Below are 10,518 nucleotides of genomic sequence, written 5' to 3' on the forward strand. Positions count from 1 at the left end.
GCAAAACTGAAACTCCGTACCCATTAAACAACCCCCCCCCTCCCCCCTCCCCCCCCCCTTTTCCCCCCCCCCACCTCCGCCACCAGCCCCTGGCAACCCTCATTCTACTTCCTGTCTCTATGGCTTTGAGTACTCTAGATACTGCATATAAATGGAATTATGCAGTATTTGTCCTTTTGTGACGGGCTTTTTATCACTTAGCATAATGTCCTTAAGGCTCATCCACATTGTAGCCTGTGCCAGGGCTTCCTTCCTTAAGGCTGGAGAAGGTTCTGATGTATGTGTACACCACATTTGGTTTCTCCGTTCATCCGTGGATGAACACTGGGGTCGCTTCTACCTTTTGGCCATAGTAAATAATGCTGCTCTGAATGTGGGTGTGCAGAAATCTCTTTGAAACCCTGCTTTCAAGTCTTCCCAATATAAACCCAGAAGTGGAATTGCTGGATCATTTATCTGTGTGATGACTGAATTGTGCCCGCCCTTCGCATCCACGTGTCGAAGCTCTAAACCCCAAGGAGAACATATTTGGAGACGTGGCAGACCGCAAAAGGAGGCAGTTAAGGTTAAATGAGGTCATTGGGGTGGGATCTTAATCTGATAGGACTGGTGGCCCTATAAAAAGAGGAAGAAACAGAGTTCTTGATCTTTCCTCCTCTGTCTTCATGCGGAGGAAAGAACATGCGAGCACACAGTGCAAAGGTGGCCGCCTGCAAAGCCAGGGAGAGAGACTCCTCAGCAGAACCTGGCCACGCTGGTACCCTCAGCTCAGACTTCTAGCCTCCAGCACGGTGAGAAAATCAATGTCTGTTGTTCGAACCACATAGTCTGTGGTGTTTTGTGATGGCAGCCTGGGCTGACTACTATGATATGGGGATTCTGTCTTTAATTTTTCGGGGAACTGCCATGCTGTTTCCCACAGCAGCTCCACGACATTCCCACCAACGGTGCACGGAGGTTCCGATTTCTCTGCATCCTGAACAGCAATACTTGCTATTTTGTTTTGTTTTAATGGTAGCCATCTTAATGGGTGTTGCAGGTCATTTCCACCCCCCCCCCGCCCGGCCCTTCAGTGAGGGCTTACTGTGTGCCCAGCACTGGGCTAAGCGTGTCCCATGCTTGTTGTGATCTAATCCTCACTGTAGCGTTGTCCACATTTACAGATGAGGACATGGCACAAGTCACTAACTTGGTGTGAGCAGCCGGGAAATGCCAGGCACAGGATCATGACGGTTGGTGATGATGACAGCTGGTGGCTACAGAGCATCTTCCCTGTGCCAGGCACTGCACTCTACCTTCACAAACACTGCTATGAGTGGTGTGCTATTATTATGCCCATTTTCCAGGTAAGGAAACTGAGGCACAGAAAACTCAAGGGCCCACCCAAGGTCACATGGCCACTAAGCAGGACAGTCCAGATTTCAATCTAGTGTCCTATCCTGCCGTGATAGGAGCACACATAGCTTCAAGCAAGTCTCGCCTACGAAAATCCAAATTCTCCCCAAGTCAACATGAGGGAGGGAGTATCTGCTGCTATAAAAACATCACCATCATAACTCCGCTGGTGTGTATGTGATGCTCTACAGTTTGGAAAAGACTTCCATGGCTCTGTGGGATTAACCCTCATAGCTTCAAGGAAGCGCTGTTTTGTTTTTAAAGATTTTATTTATGAGAGAGAGTGTGCACAAGCAGGGGGGAGGGGCAGAGGGAGAGGGAGAAGCAGGCTTCCCACTGAGCAAGGAGCCCGATGCGGGGCTCGATCCCAGGACCCTGGGACCATGACCTGAGCTGAAGGCAGACACTTAACCGACTGAACCATCCAGGTGCCCCAGGAGACACTGGTTTTGAGTATGAGAGGGACTGTAACTGACGCGAGCTGGCTTCTGGACATCCAGAAGCTGGTACTCTGACTCCAGGTTCCCAAGGAAAGCCCAGGCATTACATGAGATAAACCAAGTTTGAACCTGGCTCCCTCCCCCCTCCTTTTTTTGGTTTAAGTTTTTATTTTAAATTCATTTGAGGCATATGAGAAGTTGGGAAGAATGTAATAAATTCTTGTACACCCTTCACCCAGATTCTTCAAATATTAACATTTTTACCATATTTGCCTTCCCTCCCTCCCTCCCCTTCTCCCCTTCAACTGATTGGATGAGGCCCACCCTCGTTATGGCAGGTAATCTGCTTAATCAGTCTACTGATTTCAATGCTAAATCACATCTAAAAACGCCTTCACAGTAATATCTAGACTGGTGGGTGACCAAACATCTGGGCATCATAGCCTAGCTAAGGGAACACATAAAACTAACCACTCCAGCTAGCAAGGCTCTTTCCTCCTTCAGCTTTTCCTTTCTAGACATGTTGATATTTCAGCCTTAGCATGGTCACTTCAAAGTCACAAGATGGCGGCTGAAGCTCCAGAAACCACCAACCTCAGACAACCATGTCCAGAGCAGGAGGGGCAAAAGAAGATAAAAACGGTATTTTCTTTGCTCCTCTCTCTCTTAACAGGAAGACAATCTTCCCAGAATCCCTTATCCGATTTCTCTTTATGTTTAATTGGCCAGACCTGGCTCACATGTCCACCTCTAGACCAACCACCAGCAGGAGGGCACAGGAAGCCAGGACTGGCTTAGACCAATCAAGGCTCATCCCCTGGGACTGGGTGGATGGTTTTGGGAGCAAGGAAGAAGGGTGGAGTGGCTGCTGGGCGGGCAACCAGCATGGTTGGCATGTACAAACGTCAGCATGTACTTGGAGAGTGAATGCATGACCAATGGATTTTGGTAGAGGCAAGGGTCCCACCAAGGAAGACAAGCGTGTAGAGAGCAAGCTTGAGTCTCCTTAGCGGGATCAGTCGTCATGGCTTGCCCAGTGCCCTTGGTGGTTAACAGGCTATTTGGGGGACTCCACCTGGTCAGGGAGACAGGGCAGCCCAGCTGTAGACAAGGAAGTGGCCACCACCAGCTGTTGTCCTCTCTGCTGTGCCAACCTGATTCTGTCCCACTGCCTCCCAGCCTGGGCTCTGGCCAATGCACTGACCTCTGGTCGACCACCTGCTATTCATCTAGAAGCTGAATCTGCAAGGGGAGACCACGGAAGACACATCAGGAGCTTTCCCCAGCACGGAAAAGGGGGTGGAAGGAGAGAGGAGGAGCTTTTGACCCCAAAACTAACAGCCAGAGAGAGAGGTAGTCAAGGATACACTGAAACGGACCGAAAAATCCAATCCTCATTTATAGGACACTTTCCAAGCCTTTTTATATTTATTATCTTGTTTAAATCTCCCCACAGGTTGGGAGGAGACTGACATCATTCTCCTCGTTGCAAAAATGAGGCACCAGGGGCCCACAAAGCCAAAAGGCCAGGGTCAAGGTCACTGTATGAGATTCCTGTGGCTGCTTTAACAAATGACCACAAACTGAGTGGCTACAAGCAACACAGATTTATAACCTTATAGCTCTGGGGGTCAGAAATCCTATAGTCCAGGTGCTGGCAGGTCCACGTTCATTCTGGGGCTTCAAGGGACAATCTTGAACAAGAACTTGTCCATGATGATCCTGGGTGTGGCTGCGGAAAAACCTTGTAGGGGCCACAGGTTTCAACATTCAACATTCAACATTCAACATTCAGTGGGAAATGGAATCTGGGGTTAGTCTGGAGAAAGAAGGATGGGGCAGAAGTGGGGTGAGTCATTGAGGATTTGGTGGACCTGGAGACCCTGTAGACCGGTCCATTGACCCTTGAACTTGGATGGGAAAAAATGATACCTTTATTCTCGTTAACCTTTAACTGCAATGTAGTATTTCCTTCTGCTACAAACACAGAAAACAAAGCACAACGTAGTATGTAAGCCTGCGGCATCAGGAGAGATCACAGAGCCTTTACATCACATTTGCCTTGGAGCTATCTCAAAAAATACCGCTTTTATTCATCACTACTTTCAAATTGTGATAGCAATTAGACTGGAATCTTCATTTTAACCAACGCCTGATGGCTGGGTTAATCGGTGGGGGGCCCCGGGAGCTGCAGCTAGGGAGTCTGCCAGGCTTTCGGGTGGGATTGGTGACCCCCTGTGGGTGAGGGTCCTCCCCTGGGGCCTGGGTCATTACAGCTGAGAGGGGGTCCCCTGGCCCACGTTGAATGGGGGCTGCAGCCTGGGTTTGAAGCTTAGCTGGGAAGTAGGTTTCTTATCACTCAAGGTAAGTTTTTGATTATCTGTGGCCACTGGAGCCTTTTCTCGGTGCAAGCTGAGATCCACAATGGTTCACTAGCCCCCCAAACCTGGGTTTTCAAGAGTCCATAAAGTTAAGGGGTCAAAAGCTTTAAATTTGGAGGCAGAGCAGCCCGGGGTGAAATCCCACCAGCCCAATTAGCTGCGGGCCCTTGGGCCAGGGAAGTGGGGCTTCACTGGGCTTCAGTTTCCTTATTTGTAAAATGGGAATCATGGTATCCAACCCAGAAGGCAGTTTTGAGGGTGATGAGGCACTTACCTATTTCTTGGCCCAAGGGAAGCGAGTGCTCAGTACATGGTGGCAGGTGCTTATCATGTTCTTTCCCCCGGGGCCAGACAGAGCCGGCAGCAGAGTCCCTTCCCTTCCTGCTCCCTTGGCTCAGACTTTACGCTGCAGCGACAGAGGCATCCATTCTCCAAGGCTTCTAAATCAAGCTGAGCAGTGAGGCATGCTTTGCCCATTAGCAGGGACATTTTGACTCAGAGCGGCTTTGAAATAGCAGGGCCGGGCAGTGCCCCTAGAATCAGGTTTGCTAATGGAGTTTCTGCCTTGGCACTGGGCCTGTCTGGGCTGTTTATTGCAGGAGACTTGGAGGATGCAAGCAGGGAGGGGGAAGAAGGACGTGGAGCCTTCCGTTGCTTTCAGGAGCCCTACAAAGGCCGGTGGAAGGTACAAGGCTCCCTGGCATCCAGCTGAGTATGAGCACGGAGTTTCCTCCCGCGGGGTCCCAGGTGTGAGCATGAGAATGCCTCCTGCTCAAGACCTGGCAGGGCCCTCCAGCGAGAGAGCAGTTCTGAGCCTCAGGGTCCCCTTCCATCGGATGGAGAGAAAGTATCTATCTTACAGGCAGAAATCAAATGAGATGATGAAGGAAGAACTCCAGGCCAGGCACACAGAACACAAGCGTGTTTAGCAGCTTCTGTTCGTTCCTTCCGGGACTGGATGCACAGAGCTGAGCCCAGCTTGGCCAGGCTGAGGGAAGAGTGGGGTGAGAGTGTGGTACAGCGTATTACGCCTGTTCAGTCTGCCTTGGCTCCACCAAACCCACTGGCACTTTGGGACCACCCACCTCCCTCTTCTGTCTTCTGTATGTCCATCCGGCACCCCTAGATCCCCAGCACCTGCTCAGCACCTACTAGTTCTCAGCTACCGACAGGGCCGGCTGCATGGGCCCCTCATTCCGAAGTGTATTTGGTTCGATGCTCTGATGTCATAGTCTTGACAAACTCTTAATGTTTTTTCAACAAGGGGTCATGCATTTTCATTTTGTGCTGGTCTCTGCAGATGATGGGCTGGTCCTGTCTACACGAACTGTCCTAAGGTGACCATTCCTATGAGTCCAGGCTATCTGCAGCTTTCCACGTACTTATGATCTTACAGAAGACACGGCCTCAAGATGTAGGAGTTAGTAATGCTTTGGAACACAGTGTGAGGCAAGTTAAATGTCCTATCAGCTTGTTTTCATTCTTCTCGTTTCTCAAGATCCCTTCACAATCCAGCCTGTCCTCCTATCCCCATTTATCATGACAGTCTGGGCTCTTGTTTTTAGTGGACTCACTGAAATGGTCTTCTCCCCAGGTTGTGCGTGCATTTATTTATGATTTTCTTATTGTGGTTAAAATATACACGACCTAAGATTTGCCATGTCAGCCCCTGTCAAGTGTAAATTACTCGTAATGACGTGCCCAATGCTCTGCAAACATCACCTCTGTTTGTCTCCAAAACTTTGTCATCGTCCCGGACATAAACTCTGTCCCCATTGAGCAATAACTCTCTGCTCTTCCTTCCTCCCAGCTCCTGGTAGCCTCTTATCTACTTCCTGTCTCTGGATCTTCCTACTCTAGATATTCCATATATGTGAAATCATACAATAGTTGGCCTTTTGTGCCTGGCTTCTTTGACTTAGCAGAATGTTTTCAAGGTCCATCCCTCGATGTAGCAGGGGTCCGGGCTCCGTTCCTTTCATGGCTGACTACTCTCCCATTGCATGGATGGACCGCGGTTTGCTCGTGCATTGGTCTGCTGTGGGACACCGTGGGTTGTTTCCACCCTTTGGCTGCCGCGAATTACACTGTTAGGACTGTTTCTGTACAAACCTGTGATGTGCCTGTGGTCAGTTCTTTCAGGTGTATCCCTCGGGGTGGAATTGCTGGGTCAGACGGTGATTCTGCATGTAACTTTTTGGAGAATTGCCAAGCTGCTTCCACAGCAGCCGTATGGTGTTACAATCCCCCCAGCAATGCGTGAGGGTCCCAGCTTCTCCACACCTGTCCCAATGCTTGGTCTTCTCCGGCTTTTTAATGATAGGCAGCCTACAGGGTGCCAAGTGGTGGCCTGTTAGGATTCTGATTTGCATTTCCCTAATGATGTGGAGCATCTTTCCCTGTATTTATTAGCCACTTGTAGATCATCAAGTCCTTTGCCCATTTTAAAATCAGGTTTTTGTCTTTTTGTTCTCGAGTTGTTGTTCTTTATGTATTCTGGGTATGAAACCTTTTTTTTTTTAAAAAGATTTTATTTATTTATTTGACACAGAGAGAGAAAGCACAAGTAAGCAGAGAGGCAGGCAGAGAGAGAGGGAGAAGCAGGCTCTCCACTGAGCAGGGAGCCGGACGTGGGGCTCGATCCCAGGACCCAGGGATCATGACCTGAGCTGAAGGCAGCCGCTTACTGACTGAGCCACCCAGGTGCCCCTGGGTATGAAACCTTAATCAGATAGGATTTGCATATGTTTTCTCCCATTCGATGGGTGATCTTTTCATTCCCTGGTTGTGTCCTTTGGTGCACAGAAGTTTTTAATCTTAACTGAAGTCCAATTTATCTATTTTTTCTTTGGTCGCCTATGTTTGGGTGTCACACTTAAAAAGCCATTGCTAAATACAAGATCATTCTTGTTTTCTTCTGACAGCTTTATAGTTTTATCTCCTAGAATTTGGGTCTTGGATCAATTCTGAGTTAATTTTTGTATGTGGTAAAGGGTAAGGACCCAGGTTCATTCTCGGCACGTGTGCAACTGGTTTTCTCAGCATCATGTGTCAGAGAGACCAATTTCTCCTCCGTAGAACGGACCATCGAAGTGAGGGGTTATTTCTGGGCTCTCAATTCTATTCTGTTGGCCTATATGATTCTTATGCAGATACCACACTGTTCTGATTACTGTAACTGTGTGTCAAGTTTTGAAATCAGGAAACGTGAGTCCTCCAACTTTGTTCTTTTTTTTCAAGATTGTTTTGGCTATTCTGGGTCCCTTAAAATTCCCTGTGAAGTTTAGGATGAGTTTTTTTTCCCATTTCCCATTCTCATTTTCCCATTAAAAAAATACCATGAGGATTTTGATAGAGATAGCTTTAAATCTATGTATGGCCTTGGGTCGTATTATCATCTGAACAATATTAAGCCTCCCAATCCATGAACACTGTTCCATTAATATTTTAGGATCTCCTGCATTAACCTTTTAATAGGGAATTTCTTAAAAGTGAGAAAGGCAACCAAACTCAAAGACTTGAATCCCTGTTGGTCATATTCGAGGTCAAGGGGAAAGACCCCTTTCTTTTTTTTTTTTAAGATTTTATTTATTTATTTATTTATTTGCGGGGAGGGGCAGAAGGAGACAGAGAGAGAACCTCAAGCAGACTCCAGACCAAGAGCCAAGACTGATGCAGGGATCCCACGACCCTGAAATCATGACCTGAGCCAAAATCAAGAGTCGGATGCCCAAATGACTGAGCCACCCAGGCACCCTGCAAGACCCGTTTCTCGCTCGAATATCCAGCATAGAAGGACTTCAGAAATTCCTCAGCGGATTAATTCAGAAGCATCTGCCCAGTGTCCCTAGGCTTGTTTTATTTTTATTTTATTTTTTAAAAAGATTTTATTTATCTATTTGACAGAGAGAGAGACACAGCGAGAGAGGGAACACAAGCAGGGGGAGTGGGAGAGGGAGAAGCAGTCTTCTCCGCTAAGCAGGGAGCCCGATGCAGGGCTCGATCCCAGGACGCTGGGCTCCATCCCAGGACTCTGGGATCATGACCTGAGCCGAAGTCAGACACTTAATGACTGAGCCACTCAGGCACCCCTCTAGGCTTGTTTTGGAGCCATTGGTTTTCTTTACGACCTTCTCTGTTCCTAATGAGTAGTTAATGAACAGTATGTGGAAATAACAGATTGCTTAAATATGCCTTATTGTCTGGATCATGGTTCCAAATGAACCTCCCTCTCCCCCTAACACGTTCCAGGGGCTTTAAGCATACCTAATTGCTTCTTAGGACTTTCTCGCTTCCCCAGCTCCCGCGTATGTAATTCTCTCGGTGACCACAAGATGGCAGCAAAGAGCAAAGGCTGCGGGAGTGGAGGGAAAGATAGGAGGGGAAGGAAGGAGAAAAAGGGGTGAGGGTGTGAGCCCGACAGACTCAGCTCCGTGCGGATGGCACCCCCCCGAGTCGCACACCCGGCAGGCCTGCGGTACGGACCGGGAGTGTGAAACTGCCCGGTGCAAGTGGGCTGACACGCTCCAAGTGAGATCACGCAGACAACTGGTAGAAAACCAATGTCTTCCTTTTACACTGGGAATGGCGGGAGCGAGGAGAAATCAGGGATAGCAAGCCGCTCTCCCTCCTCCTCCCTCTCTCTCCCCTCCCTGGTGTGGGAGCCCCCCACATCTGGCGTGGAGGGCAGAGGAGGAAACGGGAGGCGGCCCTCTCCCGCGTGACTTGCGGCATCTAGAGGCCGCCCGCGTTCCCTGACTCGGGACCCTCTGCGTCTCCAAGCCAGCAACAGCCACTCGCGTCCTCCTGTGTCTTCTTCAGCTGAATCTAACTTTGGGTGGGAAAGGCTGTGGGCTTTTAAGGGCTCATGTGATTCGATTGGGCCCACGTGAATACCCAGATTCCTCTCCCCCTTTCAAGACCCTTTACTTATTCCCATCTGCAGAGTCACTTTTGTCAGATCAGATAACACATCAACAGGCTCCAGGGATCAGGTGTGGACATCTCTGAGGGGCTATTGTTCTGTCCGCCACACCCCTTCCGGCTTCCCCAGGCCTCCTGTGGGTTTAGTGGCATTTCCTCTCCCGATGTCTGAGCTCACAGTGGCCCCTCACTGGCTCCCTCATTTTCCCACTATACCCCCATCACTGTGGCCAAGCCTTGGGGAAGGATTCCTTTTCCTGCCCCCATAACCCTCACTCCATATACACACTTATGGCAACTGAGCCTTTCCCCTTCTCCTGGTGATGACTTCCTGCTCCTTCAACTGGAGCCTTGTCCTTAGAACACAAGAGCTTCTCCCTTGCAATTCCCAGCCTGGTCCCCCAGTGAAGGGAAAGGGCAGAGAAAGGCCTTGGATTCTGCGCATTTCTGAGGAACTCCATCAGAGGTGTGCGTGCCTGGCACGTGGGTGCTCAGATGGAACCCTCTCGGTTGGGTTGGGTTACTGAGTCCTCACATTCTGCTCCCTGTGCTTCCCTCCAGGTCTCTACCCTATTCTGGGCAGCCCCAGGCTAGCTCTCCCAGGTCTACACCCCACTCTGGGCAGCCCCAGGAAAGACAGAGAGTGAGTTTTCTTCATCTTTTCCTTGTGTGAGATTCGTCCCAGGATGTCAAGAAACAGAACCAGAGTGGTACCATTTTTACCTGCTCTGACTTGACCAAACTTAGCTGGAGAAGCCTCAGTTCAGAGCAGCTGAACCCCTCCAGCAGACAGGCTCCAGGTAATCCTTTTATCCACAAATTCTCCCCATTGGTGGCCTCATTTACGGTCTGCCGCTCAAACTCTTCCCAAACTCTTCCTGGGCCACTGGCCACTTGCCATGTGCAGCCCTGCTTCTAATCATTGCTTACTTCCTTTGGGGTAGGTGGGGGCCTTGTTGCCAGGGTAACTGAGAGTGGACGATGGGCCTGGGATCTTGACCTTTAGCTCTGACTAACAGGACTCTTGCTACATTCTTGGCTCATTTCCCTTTCACACACATTTCCTCTCCTTGCTTTTCACTCTGATGTTCTCCCCTATGAAATGTGTCTGGCCTCCTCATTTTCTCTGGGATTTGCTAACTCAGTTCCTTTTGTTCTTATGGTCATTTTTTTTTTTTTTTTTTGACTTGGCAAAGACACCTAAGGGATGGTGCTCCATACTGCCTCCCACCAGCAGGCACACCATGTCCTCCTCCTGATGCTCTGATCAGACCGCGGGTTTGGGAGGCGATGGTCTGCCCCCTTCTGTCACACAGCTCCCCCTCCCCGCCTCTCGTACTGGTCCCATCCATCCGTAGTCTCTGCCTCATTCATTTCAG

Source organism: Phoca vitulina, unplaced genomic scaffold (genome assembly GCF_004348235.1).
Source record: "Phoca vitulina isolate PV1807 unplaced genomic scaffold, GSC_HSeal_1.0 scaffold46, whole genome shotgun sequence".
Classification (NCBI taxonomy): Eukaryota; Metazoa; Chordata; class Mammalia; order Carnivora; family Phocidae; genus Phoca; species Phoca vitulina.